General features: G+C 45.2%; 1 protein-coding gene across 1 annotated transcript in view; it reads left to right on the top strand.

The window, feature by feature from the left end:
- Positions 1–24,987, top strand: part of ppm1e (protein phosphatase, Mg2+/Mn2+ dependent, 1E) — a 41,062-nt gene that overhangs the window by 554 nt on the left and 15,521 nt on the right. The gene's annotated exons all lie outside the window — the stretch shown is intronic.

Raw genomic sequence — 24,987 nt, 5'->3', positions numbered from 1 at the left:
GTCAGTACCTCTCCACCATGCAATAATACACCAGTGAACCAGTAGGTGACTCATATGAGCTACAATATGTGTGGCATTCATGCTGGAGCACAGTAGTGCACAAAACAGTGCAAATAGTGTAGTGCATGCACCTGCACCTTCCTAAAATGTGTTTACCCTCAGTATAATACAGATGCATATGGCATTAATGATAATAATGTGACTTATAATGTGATATTAGTGTCATGCATGCACCGTTTCCACTCCAGGATGCTCCAGAATAGTTATGGGAGTGGACTAGTAACGTTAGGATAATTCTTTTTCTTTTTTAGTAGTCTCGTGCATGCACGTGTATGAGTTTACACTTGTGTATAATACAACAAATGAGTGAAACAGTAGGTCACATTCACCCTGAGAGCAAAGCAGGTAGGTGAAGTTGATGTGCTGTTCGAATTGTCCGTTCCACCTTAAATGGTGCAGCAGTTCCATTCTGGCGCCTCAGGCGCCAGAATGGAACTGCTGCACCATTTAAGGTGGAACGGACAATTCGAAAAAGATGCAGGACGCATATGGAGATAACTTCACCCTCATGCATCGGACATCCTGCTGCAGTTATGTGCACGCATTCTTATGACTTGCGCGAGCTGTGAGTTGCTCGTGCACTTATGCATCTAAAAAAAAAAACATGCGCGTGCAAAAAAGCGCACACCTGTAATTCTATAATTTCTAACGATGTGCAACTGACATGCACACTGTAGTCTCACATCACTATATACACTTGCTATATCCAAAAAAATAGCATGCTGCAGCTTTGCAATAGCATCTTTTTGCGTTGCACAGCGTCACCATTTTGATGCACGAGCTTGTTTTTGTTGTTTGTTTGTTTTTTTTTTTCATTAGCATTGCATTGCTCAAGCTCATGCCACCGCTTTTTAATTATGCATATACAAACATAGATCCATGTATATTGTATTGCATGGTCGTTGCAGGCAAAGCGCACGAGCAGGGTGCATTAGCATTTTGTCGTCTCCCTTTCGTCTTGCCCTTTCCAGGTGCCCCCGGGGGTAAATCCCCATCTTTTGCGTCACCGTTGTGATGAAGCTCGGTAGTCTTCCTCGTCTCCTTCCTTCCTTCATTCATTCATTCATTTATCTAACGTTACTGGGATGCACGGTGGTGTGATGTGGATGGTTGGTGTGGTGTGTGATGGCGCGCGAGCGTGCGTGCGTGCGTGTGTGTGTTAGGGTGATGAATAAAGGCTAAAGATGACGGTGGATGCTTTGTTTTTATTGTTATTTTCATGCATATTGGCGGTTACCTTGATTTTCCTTCGCCATTGGTGTCTGAAATGCTGCAAAGGCGCACTCAGGGATAAGCAGGGGCTGTTCTGCACCCGTATTCCGGTCAGCCACGCCCCTCATGCGCTGTGATTGGCTGCTAGCTGGAACGTCACTTCACCGCTAACCGTTCTATTTATAGCCTCGTGTATTAATGTGCGCAGTTTCGAATAAAATCACATTTATTATAAACGTATAATTATAAAATACCTTTTTCTAAAGAAATTCTAGCGAATAAAAACAGCGATGGAGGTGAAACTAATTTCCGGTCTGATCGCAGAAGGGCGGGACTTGTGGGATTAAAAATACTAGCCAATGACAACGCAGGAAGCGATATCTTTAGCCAATCCCAGCGCCGGAAGCGACACAAGCAGCCAATCGTGAGCCGGAATACGGGTGGGAATAGCACAAATCCGTAGCCTCCGTTTGCAACCAGCTTTAAAGCATCGTATCGCGATTAAGAGAGAAACTGAGATTTAATGGAGGGCTATTTTATAAAAACTTCACTCCAGCTTCTGTAATTGGGTCATAAACGGACTAAGATCATGGTCAGAACGTGAAAAAACACATTAATTAAAAGGACAGCTGCGCTTCCTCAAGCCTTCTTCAGCAGCTGCTATTAAATATTCAGTAACTATCTGCTGTGATTGGTTGAGATGGTTTAATGAACTAATAATACGCAGATATTTAATTGTACAGTTTTGCATAATTCAGTGGTTGAGATGAACACATTCAGAGTGGGGTTGGGTGTGAAATTGTGGTTCACTGTAGAGATTGGGATTTCTTTACAGTGGAGGTGAATGGAGCCAGGCCTCAGTCGCCATGACTACAACACAGATACAGCCCATAATTTATTTCCTATCCAAACCCACCAGTGCAGCTACACTAATCCAGCTAATGCAGTTCTCTTTAGGGACTACTTTCTGTAGCCGCACTACACCCTGCAGCATGTATCCCTCCACCATATTAATGATATGTGTTTGGCGTAGATGTTGGGATGTTCCTGAAATGATTCGATCTATATTCTTATTCCATAGCGTCACATTTTCACTAATTCATTTCAGATTTCGTTTGTTTGTTTTTTTGTGTGTCACTGATTGATGCCATGTGGAGAGAGCAGGACTCCACCACGTTTACCTGCGGCTCACTCAAACAATATTTCTGTGTTTCCATGGTTGAAAAGATCGGTCTGCTTGTGATCTTCACCTTCGCTTGGCCATACTTCACTTTCTGATCTCCACAAAGGAAGTATTATTCCCTGTGTGTTTCATTCAAATCTCCCCCACCTACGCGCCTGTGTTCTCCGCCCACTCTGTCCATACCGTACCCACATGTTAATGCGTGTGACGTCTGTTACTGACTACACCTCTGTGTTAATAGGCCACCCTCAGCTCTGAAGAACAGTCAGTGTTTATGGACATAGAAGAGCTTCTGAGCTTCTTAGGGGTGTAAGAACACACCAGTTTAGTGTTCTTTAAGGGTATTGTGTTTGTCGCATTTACAAAATGATCACTGTACATAACATTGACCTACTATTGGACCGTGATCACTTATGAGTTATAGTGATGTTTCTATGGTCACTCCTCTGATTTTAAATTATCTAAATGATTGCTTTTAATATATATATATATAATATTTCCTATCTGTATAAAATATCTTTATTTTTCGAATTTTTTGGCGCCTCATATTTCTAGTTTTCTTTTTTAGAATACAGAGAAAAAACAGAAATTCACAGTACAATGAAATATCGTCATATTACCCAGCTGTAAGTTTAACTTAATTTAAATAATTTTCTCAGGCTTTTTAATGCCAACATAACCATTTAATGTTGGATATTATTGATTTGTTTAATTGTCTGTATTTTTCTACTGTTTAATCAGCTTATTCTTTATGCTCAGTACTCCAGCACTCACAAACATTCACAACATCATTATAGACAGCACAGATAATGCTTAATTTTGATTAAGTGTAATTACAACAATGTAATTGTAATTACAACAATGATGAAAGTAATTCAAATGTAATTTCTGAGTTATTAAATTACTACTTTCTTTTTATTATATTTCATTTAAACAGTATATATAGTAAAATGTAAAAAAAAAAAAAAAGCACAGTCCCAGCATCCTTAGCGTTTTTATGTAATTTATTACATGAATTAACTTTAGAACTTTGGGACATTTTCAACACAAAAACAATTTTTTTTTTTTTTTGTCAAATTAACCTCAGAATTAAAGCAAAAACAAAATCATATCAAATGAGGAAAGCTCACCATGACAGCCCTAATCAGCACTGACTGAACTGTACACCAGGGTCAGAGGTCAGCTCTCTCACTGCAATGTTAAAGCTGGGCCCGGCGCGTACGGTTCTGGGTTTTAGACCCACAGATCTGAGGCTGGTCGTGTCGTCCTCCGAGCCGCGCTCACCCCTCACTGCCTTCAGAGTAGCAGCTCTGCTCGGAGATTCAGCTGAACGTGTGATTATTTTGTCTCTGGGTTGAAGATCTAATAATAGAGCAGGCAGAGAGGTGGAGATCCCCTTTGTTCTTCAGCCGCCAGAGCGTGAGGACAGCCGGCTGTGTGTGTGTGTGTGTGTGTGTGTTAATGAGAGAGAGAAAGCAGGGTGTTCTAGAATAAGTGATGGTTGTCTGTACATGTTGTATAAGGCACATTATGATGTAGTGTCAGGTTTTTGGCGTGTGTGTGGGTGGATGTGGGTGTGTGTGTGGGTGGAGGTTTCTGGAGGTGTAGTCAATACGGTTCTTTGGTGACGGCAGCAGTTCGTGACTTAATTTCCACTAAATCCCATCGTTAGAGACACGATTTCTCAAGCAGAATTCTAATTATAGATTCCTCCCTCAGATACTGATGATCTACAGTGTAATAACCATGTTATACTGTATATTAACTACAATATATATACACACACACTGTATTGCAGTTAATATACAGTATTACATGATTATTACACTGTAGATCATCAGTATATTTATATATTGCTATACTGCTATACCAGTAATACACACAATTGTAGCTGATTGATACTGTACATTAGCTGCCATTGTATATGTACATACACACACACACACACACATATATATATATATATATACATATATGTGTGTAATATACAGTATTACATGGTTAATACATTGTAGATTTGCTATATATATATAAATAATATATAAATATACTATATAAAATATTAATTAGGAAGTAACATATTAGGGCTATGTGCTATATGTGGAGTATAATACCCACATTTTGCTGTCATACTGCCTATCAGAGGTAATATATACAGCAAAAGCTGTTGTACTGTATATCCTAAAAAAAAAACAACCATTTTTTAGCCTTTTTAATACAATATTTGTCGTTATATAATATCAGCGATGTGTAACATATTTGATGATATTTTCTACTATGATATACAGTATTATGTGTTATGTAGTATATTGGCTATAATATAGAAAATAAAATAAAATCTAGTGAGTTTAATTGTCACGTCACATGAACACAGGTGTGAAAGTGAAAAACAAATGTGTATATATATATATATATATATATATATATATATATATATATATATAATGTAAATTACAGAAAGTAGAATACACAAAATATACACATTAGCATACACTATACATACTATTGTACTATTCAAATATACAAGCTATTAATAAACGTTATAAATATACAGATGTTGTCGCTATTTACTTATAGTAATATATATATATATACTCACACACACATATATACATTAACAGTCATCACACCTTTATTTCAGAAACCTGTAGAAAACCCAGATTTATTGATAAGGGCTGTTTAAAGAGTGATGTATTGTGCAGCCCGAGCTCGTGCTCATGTTACTGTCAGATGTTAGCAGGAGATGAGGAGGTGTCCTGCAGGGATTCGGGAGGGTTCTTCCTGCCCCTGCTGGGACCGCGGGGCGTCCTGATAGACGGTAATTGAGAGAGGAAAGCTCTGCTAAACCTCATTACAGCCCTCCGTCTCCCGCAGCTGTAGAGCCGCACGGTGCGGCCGCGGGGCCTGCGTCAGCACACAGCTCCATCACGTCCTGATACAATCAGGGACAGGAGAGAGAGCTGCGAGGGGGAAAGTATTTGCATGTTGCACCAGTCGCCCCCTCACTCGCTCACTCTCTGGCCGCGTGGGAGGTGTTCCTGATCAGAAATCAGCGCCGTTGCTCTTCGCGCTCGTAGTGATGGAGATGGGGATTCTGGTCCCAGATCAGTGTGAAGAACCAAACTCCAGAGAGAGTTCTGCCATCAGGGAACAGGAAGTGAGTGTGTTAGCAGTTGCCCTCGGCTAAACCGCCGCAGGCCGCCGTGTTGAAGCAGCCGTTTCATTAGTCCAGCTCAGCAGTGCAGTCGCAGTGTCCTGGACTAGGCTTCCCGACACACATTAGGCCACACCAAGGCTGTGTTACAGTCTGCCCGCGGTGTCCACACTAAATATCCTTTTACACTCGGAAAATACTGCTGAAGGAAGCCGAATCCTCTTAAATCTACTTTAAATAACTAATCGATTTCATTAAAAAAAAAATTTCACTAGATATTTGAAGAGTTTTATTTAATTATATCTGTTATCCAGTGGAATGAAATATAATCTACTTTCTGTAGATAAAATTACTTCAAATTTGTCAAGACATAAAATTTACATAAAAAGCATGTTAAACTTACAGCCACACATATTGGCCAATTTCGATCTGATGAAAAAAACAAATAATAATAAAAATAATAATAAAAATAATAAAAAACAAATTTTGTTTGCTAATGTTGCTTTAGACTAGGCTAATTAGCTCTAATTAGCTTGGAGAAAAACGCAAAACTTTACACACTTGCTCTGAACCATGTCAGCTAGTCAAAAACAGTATGGACAAGCTAATGTTTTTAGCTATGCTAACACTGTTCTGTCCGTGTTCTAGATAACAGTGAGTTTCACAGTGAGTGGTTCAGACCTGCAGTTAGCACCATGCTAACTTGTGGAGTTACACAGGGTGACCGCAGGTCCTTTGGACATGGTTTCTTTCTGGGAAGTGAAGCATGTGTCTGACCGGGTTTCTCAATCGTGTTTTCTGAAATGTTGGGATTTAGCATTGATTTCACACCAGCGTTAGCCTCTAGAGTCGCCTCACCTTCGGTCTGCGGATTTACAGACAGCTTTAAATGCTTCTGTTTAAGCCCTGCTTGGACATAATTGGTCAGAAAGCTTCTCACTACTGCCTGAAATGACCTCACCGCAAATGTACATTAACACAAATCGGTCAGACTTTAATATCTAAAAACAATGTATGTAACAGGGTGGTAATGAAAGGAGCTGATTTAGTAATACAGGTTTTTGAGGCTGTTATTAGTTTTGGTAAATGAGTAAATGTTTATGTATTAATGTTTATTAATAGCTGCATGATTTTAGAGATATCTAACTCCCTCACACATTCACACTGTCACAGTCTTAGAATTCAGGCCTACCTGAAGCCCCACGACCACAGCATCCTAATCACCACGGACGTCCGGGTGTCCCCAGTGTCCTCTTTTAAAAACAACTAAGTATGGTCACTGTATCCAGATCAGAAACGGAAGAATCTAATGTCGGACTCTGAAACGGTCTTTCCTGACCGACTGTATTTGAAGTGAAGGTCAATTTCTTGTTCTTGTTTTATTGGAAGGGATGTTTACGCCGTATGTTAGTGGAGCGATAAGCTTACGAGCTGCTAAATGCAGGGCTTTAAATTGGCCTACATTATGAGTAAGCAGCAGATCCACCGATGCTTTCCAGCTTTGATCCAGCAATCAGGAAATTGTGTGAATGCGTTTCACTCATTTCCACTAAAAAATAAAAAGGCGGTTCATCTGCGGGCCGGACAGGAGCTTTTCAGATGAAGTGATCCTGCTTTGCTTTTGGGTCAATTTGGCAGAGAGCCCTTTGGCATAACATTAGAGCACAATGCCTCTTCAGACATAGCGGGAGCAGCTGCTGCTGAGACGTTGCTGTCTAGCTGGTACACACACACACACACACACACACACACACACATTTTCCCTCCTTTTGTAGAGGCATAATCAGATTTAGATTCCAGTTCAGGCTCAGAACCAGCTGGCGTGTCCATTTTCTGTGGCGTATGAAGTCCTGATACTACCGGCATCTCCCGTTAAAGCTTCAGTCCGACATTCTGAAGAAAACATGAGCTTTTGTAGACGCTTCCTTTTGTGCTGCTTTGAATTCTTTGCCTTTTCAGTTGTAATAAAAGCAGCATAAAAGACTCTCTGCATCACCAGACGCCAGTCCATGACCTGCGCCAAAAACAGGCCAGAAATACTGAATCTACGGCTGCTTTCATTTCAGTGCAGCTAGAGGGGATGTGACCATATTCGACATACGTGTATATGTACAGTGATCAGCCATAATATTAGTACCACCTGCCTAATAATGTGCAGGCCTGCTCGTGATGCCACAACAGATCTGACCGTTTGAGGCCTCTGACAGTGTCCTGCTGTGGTTTCTTGCAGCCAGACTAACCGTTAAGAAGTCCTGTAAGTTGTGATTTGGGCGGAGCCTCCATGAGCATCATTGAGCCTTAGGTGTGCATTGCCCTGTCTCTAGTCCACGGGTTGTCCTTCGTTGGAAGACTTTTGGTAGGTACTGACCACTGCATACCTGGTGGAACACAGGTTCTTACGCTTATCCATTTTTCTAGGTTCACTGACCGTTCACCTGCTGATGCTCAATGCTGGGGGGCTTTATACCCCTCTAGCCCACGCCTGGCATTATTAGGCAGCATGGAGCCGATAGGGTCATGATGTTGATCTGCTCCAGAGGGTCCTATTCTTTTGGCAGTACTTCTTCTCTACAGGGACTAGACAAGCTGTGTGTGTGCATTTGCACATCTGTGTCAGCAATGGGTGCAACATAAAGTAGCTGAATATTCATTAGTAGAGGCGTCACAGCGTATGACTGGTTCTGATGGGATTTGTCTCTGAGGCGTGATGAAGGTTAAACTGATGAAGACCCTCCGCTCTGTAGGGTAAAGCCTTCTTCCTCAGGGCTGCAGGGTGTCACTCCGTGTGATTCAGGAGTATTAGGCAGGTGGTACTAATGTTGTGGCTGATCACTCTATTAGCAGAGGGTCCCAACGCAGCATCATGTTGTTAAGTGTGTTCCAAACAGCCGTGTTTTTTTGTCATTTGGCAAATTCAGGGCCCGGGCTGGTCCTGCTGCTGCAGACACTCCACAAATAATGATTGTTTATTGAGGATTGATAAGGTTTGATTTAGCTCATTGCCTGAGGCCTTCGCGCTCCCTCTCGCTCCATCCATCAGTCCTCGATGGCACAGCAAGAGCCGCCATGCTTGTTTTCGCCCGAGCTGCGGGCAGAATGAACCGGCCCAAGCTGAGGCAATCAATACAGCCTGATTTAGGGCGGCAGACTGCCGGAGAGAGAGAGAGAGAGAGAGAGAGAGAACAGGGGGGACTCACTCCTCAAGAATTCACCCTCTACCCAAACTTACAAATCAAGGATGACGTCCTCTGATTAGGCCGGTCATTACAGCAATATTTTTTTGGATGATGTCCTAAGATGATTGCGATTATTGTTATTTTAATTGTATGTCACAGATATACTGATAATATAATAGCATACATCGATTAGCCATAACATTAATACCACACGCCTAACGCATCAAACATGACCTCTGAAGGTGTCCTGTGGTATATGGCACCTAGATCTAGATCCTTAAAGTCCTGTAAGTTGGAGTGAGGTGGGACCTCTGCATGACCCTCAATGAGCCTTGGGTTCGCCTGACCACTGACCACTGCATACCGGGAGGAACACCCCACAAGACCTGCTTGCTGATGTTCTGGAGATGTTCTGACCCGGTCATTTATCTAGAACATCACAGTTTATCTCAGATTCTTATGCTTGTCCATTTTTCCTGCTTCATCATATTCATCACCTTCAAGAACTGACCGTCCATGTAGATCCACCTCTCGGCAGGAGCCGCTGTAGGTGACAGGCCAGCCTCTGCTGCTGTTTTTCAACATCTTTAAAGATGATGGCGGATTTTCTGGGGCAGGCCGTAATTATGCGCACCCGGAAGGTCTTTCCGTCTTCTGCCTCTCCGGTGTACTCCCTCTCAGGAGGTTGGGGGTTGACTAGAGAGCATCAAAGATTTGCATCTTTACAGATCTGAGATCAGGGAGCTTCACCTCAGGAGGAAAACACCTCACCTCTGATGTTCCTGAAGATGCAGTATTGCAGATGTAGTTAGCCTTTCAAAGAACCCAGGTTTCAGGAGGGAATAGTGCACCGGTAGGAAACCCCTGAGTGTGCTGCACTATATGGACAAAAATATTGGGACACTTGCTCATTCATTTTTTAGTTTCTTCTGAAATCAAGGGCATTAAAAAGAGGTCTTTTGTGTTGTTGTGGTTCTATATATATGCATATATACTGATGTTGCCTTTTCCAAAGAACCCGTGAGGAACCCTCTTGTAAGGTGCAGGTCCATCGTATTATACAGCACCTTCTCAGATGTATTTTGCTGTTCAGCCTAAACCATGTTCTCCCTGTGGAACCGAGCAGGGAAACCGGTTCTGTATAGTCAGATATTTTTATTTTAAAGGTCAGACCACAAACAGCAGCTCAGGTAAACAATCCACTTCTCACAAACACCTTAGATCAACCTCCCGTTCCCAGAGAAGCAGATCACCGGCACGCCTCCCTTTTCCTCTGTTACGAACGCTAACATCATGAAGGATGGGGATCTGCACCAGCAGGCCCTCGTCTGCCTCTGAAACGAACGATAAAAAAGGGAGATAAATAGCACCTGGACCGAGTTGCATAAGCACCTCTACACCACAAACCGCAGCGCGGCTCAGAGGGTTGTGCAATGTGCTTCTGACTGTAGAGATGCCAGATTATTATAAAACACCATCGCGGCCCATCTCAAGGGTCCTCCGAGGTCATCTTCCCTGCAGCGCTTCATTTGTTTAAAAGAGGTCTGTCACCTTCTCCTCAGCCGCAGACGAGCTAATTGAATGGAAATATGATTGATTCGCTGCTTCTCGGCAGTCACACTGCAATTAAGCTGAGTGGGTTGGATGCTGTGTTCTGTCCGTCTTGGGCGGGTAGCTCTTCTCAGCCCGCAGCGGGACGCATCAGAAAAACTCAAGGCTCTTTGTAGCGTGGGATTGACGCATGGACTTTTCTCTAGAGCTGGGTCGTTTGTGGAAAATTCATCAGACCCGTCGTTCTGAACCTCCAGTCGACGTAGTCTTTCCTTAAAAACCGTCCCCTTAAAAACACTCTACCGCATATGTGTGCAGTCACGTGACTCCGCCCCTTTTATGTGGCTTGGCCTTATGCATAATAATAATATTGATACTCAAGATGCCTGAAGTAAACAGGTGTAAAAGGGGTCCCTGTTTCCCACATAAACCATAGTATAAGATTACTGGATATCATCTAAAGGTGCACGAGTCCAGTCCTGCAGGGCCGGCCTCCAGCAAAGTTTGGTGGTTACCCAGCTCCGACACACCTGGTTCAGCTCATCAATTTCAGGCTAAGGGGGTGTGTTTGAGCCGGGCAGCTGATCTGAAGGGACCACTAAACGGTCCTGACGACCTCTTGTCACCAGCACTGAGAGCATGCCTCATTGGTATGCTGCGGTTAGTGATTTCCATTGTCAGTCAGTGCATTCAAATTCAGCATCCTTCCCAACACGCAGTGGCCGGAACGCTTACGGACCTGTAGAGCTAGGCTAGGTCCAGAGACTCTACACACTTGCTGGGAGATGTGTGATGTGTGGTTTTATTAGTTGTATTTAAGGCAGTGCTTTTTTAGGGCTGCACAGGAACACACACATGCCGGGCAGGCAGGCAGGCACGGAAGTCCTGGTTAAGCTGCTTGGGCAGTGTCGGTGTTTTTCTCACCCAATATAAGGGGTTAGCTTAGCAGCAGGCTGTTCCTTTCCTCCTCTTGCTCCTGATTCGGTTCTTGCTTGTTTGTGCTGGTTTTCGTTCTGCACCCCATCTGTTCTTCACTGTCTCGCTCTCCCTCTCCTTCTCCTTCTTCTTCTTCTTCCTCCTCCTCCTCCTTCCTCTCTGCGCCAGTGTCTCTCTGTCTAGCTGACCAGGCCTATGAATTAGGCTCTCCTGGGCAGGGAAAATTACTTGCAGTAGTAATCCCTTAATCACCAGGCCACTCTGGGATTACCAGGCAGGGATGTCCCAGCCGCACAGTCCCAGCCTTGGCCTCGGCCTCCAGGCTGCCTACTTAACCCCAACCCCCGTCTCTGGGGCTCTCTGCGGCACGGGCCTTTACCCTCCTCCACCTGCCAGCTGAGAATCCATCCTTTTAGCAGCCTCTCCGCCTCATAATCGTAAAGAGCAAATGGATTGCCTTGGCAAATAGATCAGAGCCTAATTGGACTTTACTCTACAGGCCAAAACTATGACGGCAAGCAGTGCTTTTTCTTCTAGCTTCAAAAATATCACTCAGTCAGTTTGGCAACAACAGGCAGGTTACATCATGTTTAATGACATGTAGTTTAACCAGAGTTTTCCACTGGATAATCAGGATAATGCAGGATGCTCTGGGACGTCTTTGCGTAGCCCAGAGTGATACACTACAGTCTATGTCCAAATGTTTGTGGACACCACTTCTGTTGAATGAATGCAATGGGATACTTTAAGTTGCACCCATTGCTGACACACGCATACATATAGCTTGTCTAGTCCCTGTAGAGTAAACAGTGGAACTAACTGTGCTCTCTGGAACAATGGCTTTGATTTCAGGAAAAGCAATGAACAAGCAGGTGTCCCAATACTTTTGTCCATAATTTGTAGATTTTCTACCATGTACTACATGGTCACGCTTAGCAGGTCATCTATTCGTGAAAGATGACCCACTAAGCAAGGAAGCCACCCACTGTCAAATCAGAATATTATGACCACCCCTGGTTTGGAATGAGCTCGGCCTGGGACGTCCCAGATGCCTCGTGACAGACAGGGTTTGCTGCAGGTATAAAAGAGCGAGCACACCAGTCAGTTGTAGCAGAGTGTGAAAGCTTTATCATGGGATTTAACGGACCCCAAAAGGGCATGATAGTAGAGTACAGTGTGAAGAGGGGTAGCGTCTCAGAACTCAGGGACGTTCTAGAACGGACTTCTCGCACATTGAGAGCCTCCCTATAGCATAACAGTGGTGCCCTATTGTGGGGAACGGGGACTCTGGCGAGTGGTACGGAGCAGTCGGCGCTATAATGACCTCTATAATGAACACCTTCCATCACCCAAATACAGTCCATGTCACGACGTCTCGCTCGTGTCGTACGAGCCGAGGATGGCTATTCCCACTGTTAGGTGGGTGGTCACAAATTTGCTGTATTTCAGTCCTTGTTTTCGCCGCTGTTCGCTGAAATGCCAGTGTCACGCAGCAGCATGCCGAAACCAGTAAGCACATTTAATCACAGTTAAGCCTGACAGTTGACGTTACCAATCTGTTCTTAAAATTAGTTTCTCTCTCTCTCTCTCTCTCTCTCTCTTACTCACTCACTCTCTCACTCTGTACCTCTCTCTTTCACACTTTGTCCCTGTCTTTCACTCCTCTTTTCTAACTCAGCCCTCCCTCCCTCCCTCCCTCCTGTCGTCCCACGCGTAGCGGTCATTTGTGTTGGATTTTTTTCCCCGCAGCTTAGCTGCAGATTCTCTCTCGACTTGCTCGGAACCGGCTGTGATTGCACTTTGCCTTCCAGGCCGGTCTGGATTAGAGAGGCACTGCATTAATGGAGTAATCGGAGGACAGCGTACTGCTTTTACTTACCAAGAGGGAACGCAGTAAAGAGCCCAGTATCCTGCACTCGTACAGTCCCATCATATGTTTATGTTCAGAATGGTCAGAGGGACTGTTCTGATGATACTGCCCATATGTAGAGGGACAGGCAGGGCTTAGAGGATGCTGGGGACTCTGGAGACTGGATTGGGTCGATGCTTGTTTGTCCGAGTCTGATAGAAAGGCAGGGACTCTAGGAGAGTTTAAATGAGATGGGAACTCATAAGGAGACGTCCCTTGAGGAAGAAGCTGAAGAAGAATGTCCCTGAGGCAAGGCTTTGAGAATGGCTTGTGTGTAGCTGGGATTGCAGAGGTTTGAGTGAAGACCTTGAGGAGTGCTTCCGTGTGGCAGGGATTTAAGAGTTTTAGGCAGGATCTTGAGGAAGGTTTGAACAGTGTAGGGACTCTTGGAGAGTTTCAATGAGGCAGAACCTCAAGGACATTGCATGAGACAGGGACTTGAGGAGGAAAGGCAGAAACCCAAGGAGAACATCCACAACCTAAGAAAAGTCGAGAGTGTTCCTATGAGGCAGCGACTTTGGTAGAGTGTAAATGCAGGTTAAATGAGGAAGAGTTTCCTCAATTCAAGGAATTTCAATTCGAGTAGTTTCTTTGAGGCTGAAACTGAAGAAGTTCCACAGGGAAGAGTCTCAAGAAGAGTTTTAGTGAGGCTGGAAGCTCCTGTTAGGCCTCGACTCGGAGTGACGAGGAGTTTCCACGAGTCAAGAACTGAAGAGAATTCCTGAAGTCATGAAGAGACTCGTAGAGAGTCTGAGGCAGAGTCAAAGAGTTTCCTTGAGGAAGGGACCTGAGAGTTTTCCTTTGAAAGTGACCTTCACCAGGACATGGAAAGTGGACTAGATGGAGCAGGGCAAGCAGATGACCTGTTACTCAGTGTGTGTGTGTGTGTGTGTGTGTGCGTGTGCACCTCCCTCGATCATTACTCTGTACACACAGTCCCTAGGCTGTAGAACTGGGGCTGTATGCAGGCTGAAGTGCAGAGATGACCTACATTCAGCAGCCGAAGCTTCCCTGAATCTGGAGCTCTGGTGCTCACACACACCTCCGGTTATTCCAGCCATCCCTTTTTTAGTGTGTAACAGGAGAGGGACGAGGGCCACCTCGATGTTCTCCACTGTGCTACAAGCTGTTGAGGGGTAACTTCACTATGCTGGGTCTTGTTTTTGATGTCTAAAAGGAGATAAGTGGTCCTTACACGGCCTGGACAAAACCAACACTCCACCACTCCTATCACATAGCCTAAAGAGGTTTGTTCTCACTGGCCTGAGATCTGTTGAAAGATATACTACATGTCCAAAAGTTTGTGGACACCGCTTCTAATGAATGCATTCAGCTACTTTAAGATGCACCCATTGCTGACACTGATGTGCAAATGCACACACACAGCTTCTCTATTCTAATAGGACATGGCTCCATGCTGCCTAATGCCAGGCGTGGGCTAGAGGGGTATGAAGCCCCCCAGCATTGAGCTGTGGAGCAGTGGAAGAACTGTGTTCTCTGGAATGATGGTGGTGGAGCTCCATCCAGTACTTTTAGATGGGATGAGATGGGGAGTTGGGGGTAATCCTGACCTCACTAAAGCTCTTGTGGCTGAATTCAATCAAATCACAGCAATGCTCCTCCTCCAGAATCTAGTAGAAAGTCTTCTTCTCTGCACAGTAGAGACAGTTACTCCAACATAAGCAGGATCAGCTCTTTATATCAGCCTTGATATGAGAAAAAAACAGTTAATGAGCAGGTGTCCCAATACTTTTGTCCATATTGAGTATGACGGGGAACATCTCAGAGGGCTGTATGTGTAGATGTGTCTGCAGTGTTACTATAGAGATTTAAGATGGTCTGTGTCGAGTACAGTGTCCAGCGTACCGTCCGTAAGCAGAGCTGCAGCGGGACTGAGGGTATGGTCTCACTGAAGCGGGGGGGTTGGAGCAGCAGTCCATGGAGAGGCTGTAACCTCGTAAATACATGGAAAGTGAAGAGGGACAGAAATGTGGAGCACCAAACGGATGGAGCTATTTAGACTGCCCCATGGCGAGAACGCCTCCATCAGCGAAGCTGCTTACACCCTCCTGAGACTCAGAGACTCACTCTGCCCTCGTAGCTCAGCGTGCATGTTAGCATGTCTGAGGTTGCTCGCTCGTAAGCGTTAAAGCGGTCAGTGAAGTGACACAGCCAGCCTGGAGTGTGCTGCTGCAGAATGAGTCAAGGCCAGAAGGTTCTGTGGTTCCGAAACGGGAATGATTTGGATCAGAGGAGCTGATCCGGAAGCCGCTGGGCTTTGATCAGCCTGACCTAACAGAATTGCATTTATTAGCTTTATTAGCTTTATTTGTTCTACAGAGGCTAAACCAATGATTTACACTCAAGCAACACCATAGCAACCACCTAGCAACTACTTATCAACCCTATTGCAACCGCCTTGAATACTATAGCAATCATCTAGCAACACCATCGTTACCACATAGCAGCACTATAGCAACCACCTGGAATACCATAGCAATGCCATTCCAATCACCTAGCAACCACCTAACAACATTATTATTATTAATATTATTACCACCTGGAATACCAAAGCAATATCCTACCTACCAACTACTTAACAACTTTATAGCAACCACCTAGCAATGCTATAGCAACCACCTGGAATACCATAGCAACGCCATGCCAACCACCTAGCAACCTCTAAACAACTCCATAGCAACCACCTAGCAATGCTATAGCAACCACCTGGAATACCATAGCAACACCATGCCAACCACCTAGCAACCTCTAAACAACTCCATAGCAACCACCAAGCAACGCTATAGCAACCACCTGGAAAACCATTGCAATGCGATAGCAACCACCTAGCAACTACTAAACAACTTTATTGGAACCACCTGGAATACCATAGCAACAGCATGCCAACCACCTAGCAACCACCAAACAACACTATAGCAACCACCCATAATACCATAGCAACACCATACCAACCACCTATTAACCACTAAACAACTCCATAGCAACCACCAAGCAATGCTATAGCAACACATCTAGAATACCAAAGCAATGTCCTACCAACCACCTAGCAACTACTTAACTTTATAACAACCACCTAGAATACCATAGCAACACCATGCTAACCACCTAGCAACCACCTTAAAACATTATTATTAATATTATTTACCACCTAGAATACCATAGTAACCACCAAGCAGCACTATGGCAAACCATCTGGAATACCATAGCAACACTATACCATCCACCTAGCAACCACTAAACAACTCCATTGCAACCATCAAGCAACGTTATAACAACCACCTAGAATACCATAGCAACTACTAAACAACTCTATAGCAACACTGTTTTGCCTTTCAGGAAGTTTAGAGCCCTTTTTAACCCAGGCTCAAACACCATTTACCAGAGATTTCGGTTTTGCTCATTGAGAGCTGAGGTTTCTGCAGATGGTTCGCTGTGTTTGCCGCTCTTTTAAAGCTCTGCTCATGAATTTGAAGGACTACAACACCCCCACCTCTTTCCTTCAGCTGTAGAGCAGGTGTCAGGGTCTCGTGCAGCGGACCACTTACTGCAGTTTACAGGAGCTCTAATATAACACACTGATTACTGCAGTAAACTGACCCAGACACACTGTGGGCAGCGTACATTGTTGATCAGAACCTTTCGCTCTGACGTCCAGGAGGAGAAAAGTCGAGCTGCATATCTGGGTCAGCCAGTGAAAGGTACATTTGTGGACATTGTGATCCAGTTCTGTCCTGTCAAACAGCATAACGTCCACAGTTTGGTGTAGTATGACACCGGAGGCCGCCACCACAGAGAAAGTCTGCATTATTGACGCCATCTGCGCCTACATATTTAATACTCCGGTTCTACAGTTTGGTTTTCCACACAACCTCTTTACCATGCACAAAGCCACGGCCCCCTCACCCCCTCACACAACCCCCCACCCCACCCCCGCTGAGAGTTATTCATCTACCTGGCCGTCACCCCCCACCACGGACCACGGTGGCCTCCCACATCACTCCGAGACTCAATTCAACGGTTCAACGGGTTGGGTATAGATTTCAGTCTGGATGAAGTCTGGATTCTCTGCAATGATGTGTGTGTGTGTGTGTGTGTGTGTGTGTGTGTGTGTGTATGTGTGCTTGTTGGGGTCTCAGGTTGTCTCCATGTGAAACCCGTCTCAGATCAAATTCACTCTAACACTGGCACTGTTGTGTGTTGGCATTTCTACTGTGAGTCAGTTCCGTATCACACTGCAGAAGATGTTATTATGGGATGTAATGTGCTTATTAACTGTATTAGCAGCTTATTTTGAATTGGATTGGATTACAGAGCCTGCTGACCATCCTCTCCGTAATCACCGCCTTCAAGGTGTGCAGTCCTACTTCAGGGGTTCTTCATTAAGGACATTAATTTACTATAGAAATTAAATAAAAACATGGCCTAGGCGTGGGCTAGAGGGATATAAAGCCCCCCCCAGCATTGAGAAGCTGTGGAGCAGTGGAGGAACTGTGTTCTCTGGAATGATGATGGTGGTGGAGCTCCATCCAGTACTTTTGGATGGGATGTGGTGGGATGGGAATCATCCAACATCCTGATCTCACTAACACTGGTCTTATTGCTGAATGCAATCAAATCCTCACAGTAAGGCTCCTCCTAAATCTAGTGGAGAGTCTTCTTGTCCAACAAAAGCAGGAGAGACTCTTTAATACCCTTGATTTCAGAAGAAACAATAAATGAATGAGCAGGTGTCCCAATACTTTTGTCCATATAGTGCACCAAGGGAGAGACTTTGATGGAAACCTATATAAAAAAAATATATATATAGGCAATAAAGATTGAGCTGCCTTTTAGGTCTTTTAAGTGTATGTGTGACCTCTCCAGATGACCAGTGACCGTGGGGCTTGGTGGTCAGCTCTGTGACTAAGCTAAAAACAGAGCGAGGCTGACAGATGATGATGATGCACTGCTGCGTCTCCTCCTGTTCACTCTTCTTCCTAAACTTCTCAAGTCTGGCAGAGCTAGCGATGAGCTTCCAGCAGTTCAGGCCAGCCTGGGTGATTTCGGGTGGTGGTGGTGGTGCTAGGGAAGGGGGGGTTCTCGTGCCTGATGGAGCCGCCTCCGCGTTGGCCTTCAGCTGTTATCGCCGGGGGAGAGAGGGAGAGCGAGAGAGAAGCAGGCAGCACTGTGTGAGGGCTGAGTCATAATAAGCAGTATGCTGACGGATTGAGCCGCCCCAAAGCTCCGCGATTAGCTGCTGCGCTTCAGTCAAGTGCACCCGTGCCATCCCCCCACCCCCCCTCAGCAGCTCTGAGTCACCACTGAATAATCGGGACACGCACACCACTCTGACTCATCGCTTTGGCGCTGGACCGGGGGTCCCGGGGGTCTTTTAGGGTCTTCAAGGGCTTACACACTCACCTTGCAGCTGAGCTTAATGCTGACCAGGTTCAAATGTCTTCGCCACTCATTAGGAAGCTTACAGTGGAGACCATACTGGAGCTGCTGAAATAACTACCCAGACAAAAGTATTGGGACACCTGTTAGTTTATTCATTGTTTCTTTTGAAATCAAGTGTCTTAAAGAGCTGATCCTGCTTCTGTTGGAGTAACTGTCTCTACTGTCCAGAGAAGAAGACTTTCTACTAGATTTGATTGAGGTCACCACCCCACCTCACCACCCCCACCTCATCCCATCCAAAAGTACTGGATGGAGCTCTTCCACCATCACTCCAGAGAACACAGTTCCTCCACTGCTCCACAGCTCCTCAATGCTGGGGGGCTTTATACCCCTCTAGTCCACGCCTGGCATTAGGCAGCATGGATGAACCTAGGCCAATATGTTCATGATGTTGATCTGCTCCAGAGAGTCCTATTCTATTGGCAGTACTTCTTCTCTACAGGGACTAGACAAGCTGTGTGTGTGCATTTGCACATCTGTGTCAGCAGCAATGGGTGCAGCTTAAAGTAGCTGAATGCATTCATTAGAAAGGGTGTCCACAAACATTTGGACATGTAGTGTAGCTCCTCAGAAAGGTTCCACTGCAGTGTTTCTGACTGTTTTACACCTCGTCTAGACCCTGTAGTCTTTGAACACCCACTCCCCATCTGAAAGGGCAGTCAGAGGGTCCCTTAGCACTGAGGTGGGGCAGATTGCGCTGATCTGCCAGGTGAAGCCGCGGCCTGGTTTACAGATCAGTCGTGACGCTGCAGCTCGGCGCGCTCTGACTGTGCAGATTTTTCCACGGTGATCTGCCCGCGACCAAACAGCAGAGCAGGCAGCTGGTGGATTATATAACGACGTCTCCGGCTTAGAGCCGCTCTAACCTCCCTCAGACGCCTCGGAGGAGGAGGCGCCTTTACTGTTCGGTAGCTGTGAAGTGAAGCGCTGACCTGATCTGTGGCGTCCGGCTCCTTTTTTACTCGGTGCTGAAAGAATCGCCCTGAACGGCTCAGAGACGTCTGCTCCTCTGTCTGCTCTGCGCTACTAACAGCGTCTGCTTAATACTGCGCTGGCCACTTTATTGGAAACCACCTTGCTGGTGTACAGTTAGTGACTAACTATAGAGACTATAGAAAGTTAGAGGCCAGTGAGTGCGAACACAGGGTAGGTGTTTCTAATAAAGTGGCCAGTGAGTGGAAACACCGGGTAGGTGTGTCTAATAAAGTGGCCATTGAGTGAATGCACCGGGTAGGTGTTTCTAATAAAGTGGCCAGTGAGTTGGAAACATAAGGTAGGTGTTTCCAATAAAGTGGCCAGTGAGTGGAAGCACCGGGTAGGTATTTCCAATAAAGTGGCCAGTGAGTGAATGCACCGGGTAGGTGTTTCTAATAAAGTGGCCAGTGAGTTGGAAACACAAGGTTGGGGTTTCTAATAAAGTGGCCAGTGAGTGGAAGCACCAGGTAGGTATTTCCAATAAAGTGGCCAGTGAGTGAATGCACCGGGTAGGTGTTTCTAATAAAGTGGCCAGTGAGTTGGAAACACAAGGTTGGGGTTTCTAATAAAGTGGCCAGTGAGTGGAAGCACCGGGTAGGTGTTTCTAATAAAGTGGCCAGTGAGTGGAAGCACCGGGTAGGTGTTTCTAATAAAGTGGCCAGTGAGTGGAAGCACCGGGTAGGTGTTTCTAATAAAGTGGCCAGTGAGTGGGCACACAAGGTAGGAATGTCTGATAAAGTGGAAACTCTTATGTATAGTGTATATGCTGAACTCTCTCTCTCTCACACACACACACACACACACACACACACAGCTCTCTTGGTGGCGTCAGCAGTGATGTGAGCTGTTTCAACCACTCAGCTTCTCTCTGCTTCTCGGGGGGAGAACAGCGCAGCACAGCAGAGTGACGTGATCCTGTGTTGACGAGAGTGTGTGGGCGCACAGAGGAAGAACTGATAATGACGACGACAGTGACGGCGCTTACTCAGCACACACCTCACTCACTCTCCGAGGTCACTGCCCCCGTAATCAGCTCTGAATACAGTACTGCACTGAACATCAGATAAACCTGAACACAGATCAGCCATAACATTAGCACCACTGCCAGCTGAAGTGAATTACACTGATGATCTTCATCTACAGCGGCTCCTGTCGAGGGTGGATCTACGTATTAGACAGCGAATCAGTTCTAAGACTGTCTAAGAATCTGAGACACTTTGACAAGAACCAAACTGTGAGGTTCTAGATAAACAGCTGGGTCAGAACATCTCCACCAAACATCAGGCAGGTCTTGTGGGGTGTTCCCTCCAGGGATGCAGTGGTCAGTACCTACCAAAAGTGCTTCAAGGAAGGACAACCGTAAGCCTAAGGCTCACTGATGCTCATCGAGGCTCCGCCCACCTCCCATCCTACAGGACTTCTTACAGGATCTGCTGCTAACGTCAGTCTTGGTGCCAGAAACCATAGCAGGACACCTTCAGAGGTCTTGTGGAGGCCATGCTAAATACATCAGATTTGTCAGTAAGTGCCCCTCTAATGTGAGGAACAGCTCCTGAGCAGCTCAGCGTGTGCGGTGGTCTGTTTAATTAGTAAAAGGTGCGAGTGTTTTACTCACTGGAAGCAGCTGCATAATTCATTAGAGCACAAAATTAGATCAATCTGGCAGGTTGGTTTTGGGCCTGTGATTGTAAATGGATGTGTAGAGTGTGATTGTACTCGTGTGGGGGAGTGACTCACTGTGGGAGGTATTACCGCTGTGTTGCTGTACTATTTAAATACAATTACATGATTAATTACATTGGAATGCAGTGAAACATTCTGCTCGGACGGGACGTAGGGACGGGGTCAGGTCTGCACTTCTAGCGTCTTCTAGCTTCTGTTTGTTGTAGCTTCAGCTCTGTGAACAATCTGAGTATCATGATTGATCTCTGAGCTCAGACTCAGTCGATCAGACACTGATCAGACCCAGATGTCTGGTGTCTGATGTGAGCCTCTGTTGTTTATATTGGGAGATGCTAGGCTAACTCTGCTAACGAGTTGGACTGCCATCAGGCCTCCAGAGCCACTCCGTCTCTCAGAACTCCTCCAGATCTTCCTTAGCTTGTGTAACATGGATCCACATAGCTGAACACTGGAGGAACCGGAACCACGTCCACCTCTGCGCAGTCTGGCATACGGAGCGGGACGCTATGAGGACGAGTGAGGATGTAGTTCCAGTTCTGGATATGTAACTCCAGTGTTTATTAGCTATGTTAGCCTACCATCTTCACTTTGGCTAATGTAGCAACATAACACAGCGCCATCAAGTGGCAGATTTAAGCAGGTAGTTTTCTTCTTTTCTTGGGTTCCGTTGGGTTTACTCAGTGTGGGTGGGGTCATTTGTAACGTGTTTGTTTTGTTGGTGGAGTTTGGGTGGATGCTGAAGGGCGTGTACACAGCGCTTGGATGAATGCACGCTTATCTGAGTCCGCCCTTGCCTTGAGTAAGTGCCCGCGTGTTAGTGTGTGTGTGTGAGTGTTTGGACAGCATGTGTGAATGTGCACAGCTTCCAAGGTCAGAGGTTAGATGGTCATGTAGCAATGAATCATCATCATCGTCATCATCATCATCATCATCATCGTCTTATGTAATCCACCGTACATGTGGCTCTTTATGCTGTATGGTGGATTATACCACACTGCATTACAGCCAGGATTAACTCCAGCAGTCAAACGACATTTGAGCATCAGTCTCATAAAACAGTAGTGAAATACTATGTACTATATATGGACAAAAGTATTGGGACACAGCTCTTAATCACTGAATTCAGGTGTCTAATTCAGTCTCATTGCCACAGCTGTGTAAAATCAAGCCCTGCCCTGCAGTCTGCCGTTAGAATGAGTGTGTGGATCATATTAACATTATAGAGCATTATAGAGCGCCCCTACGCTTCCTGTAGTGTATTACAGTCTGTCAGAATGAGCGTGTGGATCATATGAACATTATAGAGCATTAGAGAGCGCCCCCTACGCTTCCTGTAGTGTATTACAGTCTGTCAGAATGAGCATGTGGATCATATTAACATTAACAGAGCATTATAGAGCGCCCCCTACGCTTCCTGTAGTGTATTACAGTCTGTCAGAATGAGCGTGTGGATCATATGAACATTATAGGGCATTATAGAGCGCCCCCTACACTTCCTGTAGTGTATTACAGTCTGTCAGAATGAGCGTGTGGATCATATGAACATTATAGGGCATTATAGAGCGCCCCCTACACTTCCTGTAGTGTATTACAGTCTGTCAGAATGAGCGTGTGGATCATATGAACATTATAGGGCATTATAGAGCGCCCCCTACGCTTCCTGTAGTGTATTACAGTCGGTCAGAATGAGCGTGTGGATCATATGAGCATTATAGAGCGCCCCCTACACTTCCTGTAGTGTATTACAGTCGGTCAGAATGAGCGTGTGGATCATATGAACATTATAGAACATTATAGAACGCCCCCTACGCTTCCTGTAGTGAATTACAGTCTGTCAGAATGAGCGTGTGGATCATATGAACATTATAGAGCATTATAGAGCGCCCCCTACGCTTCCTGTAGTGTATTACAGTCTGTCAGAATGAGCGTGTGGATCATATGAATATTATAGAGCGCCCCCTACGTTTCCTGTAGTGTATTACAGTCTGTCAGAATGAGCGTGTGGATCATATGATCATTATAGAGCGCCCCCTATGCTTCCTGTAGTGTATTACAGTCTGTCAGAATGAGCGTGTGGATCATATGAACATTATAGAGCATTATAGAGCGCCCCCTACGCTTCCTGTAGTGTATTTCAGTCTGTCAGAATGAGCGTGTGGATCATATGAACATTATAGAGCGCCCCCTAGGCTTCCTGTAGTGTATTACAGTCTGTCAGAATGAGCGTGAGGAATGAGGATTATATGAGCATTTTAATCAGGTTAGCTTTTACATCCCTGATCTTCTGGCTCATAAACAGATTGTTTGTGCTCCGTCTTCGCTGTATGACTTTATAATCAGGTGCTGCACGTCCTGTTGACCTGGCTGCAGCCCTGTTGTTCCGACTGGGCACTTTTCTTGCATAACGGTCACTTTATTCCAGCGCTCTGATTAATTTGCGGGGGCCGAGGGCTGAAGCTGATGATGAGGACGGAGCCGCTGCTGGGTTTCTCTGAAGCTGCACAGCGGTGCCAGGCCTAATCTGGGGATTAGGGTCCTAATCCCGGTGTGCAAGACACAGGGAGAATGGGGTCCATTTGTGTAACAAGGGCTTTGTTCCTGGAAAAGGCAACTGGTTAGCATGAGAGTACAGCCGGAAGTCAGACGGCTAAATGTAGGGATGTTCGAATCTGTCTTGATACGCTGATCTAACGGTGGCGATTCTGAGAGATTCAGGGAACTGTGATTGCACTGACCAGTACTGCGACTGCCATTTACACTGCAATTATTCTGCCCTTTTGTTTTGTCCAGCACATTCACAGCATGTGAATAGTGGGCTGGGCCGGCAGTTTTGGTTGTGTTACCATGGATACGGCAATTTGGTTGAATGTGATTGGTGTGTGATAAAGCTAAAATGCTCTACATAAAATGAATAATGTAATGTAATAATTAATCATATTTTATAATTAACTTTCCTATTAATTCAAAACTTTCACACTTTTCAATTATGATTTCTGTATAAAAAATATTTATAATTTTTAGTTGTTATAATAAAATATTTTATAACGTCTAATAAAAATCTTATAAAATGATATAAATATATATGATATATATTTGAAAGAAACCCTAATTCATACCAAAATTATGCTCAAAATATCCTAATCAGACCGGATCTCTGTAATGGTCTGATCTGTACTGGTACTGATGGGGACCTGTTAGTGTCAGTGTGTCGAACAGTAGCGGCTAATTTCTCAGCTAAATTGTGAATTTTGGACAAAATTCCTTCTGGTTCGGGAATCAAATAAGGCCCCTACTGGAAATCCTCTGTGACGGATGTCTGACACCTGATCAAAGGGATTTGGGTTTATTTTGTTTGATGATGTGTGTGTGTGTGTGTGTAGTGTTTTGAGATCCAGAAGGCTTAATGCCGAGCACGCAGCATCAGCGTTACCACGGAGACAACCTTGGGACTGGAACTGATTGGCTTTGGCACAATGGAGAGCAGGAGAGCGCGTTCCAGTGCGTGAGTCACTTCCTTCGCCAGCCGTGGAAGTGCTCTTAAAAGTGCTCCAGACTCACTCCAGCCAGGCTTCTTCGCCGCTCGGATCGACCTGGAAGGATGTTCTGCCTTTTAGTTGGCGTGATGTGGTTCAGTGGAGTAGCTAGTGCAGTTCTTAAATCTACTGATAAATCTACATCAATAAATCTA

The sequence above is a fragment of the Salminus brasiliensis genome, chromosome 16, assembly GCF_030463535.1.
Source record: "Salminus brasiliensis chromosome 16, fSalBra1.hap2, whole genome shotgun sequence".
Taxonomy (NCBI): Eukaryota; Metazoa; Chordata; class Actinopteri; order Characiformes; family Bryconidae; genus Salminus; species Salminus brasiliensis.
The sequence above is the reverse complement of the archived record's forward strand: the minus strand, read 5'-3'. Positions and strand labels throughout refer to the sequence as shown.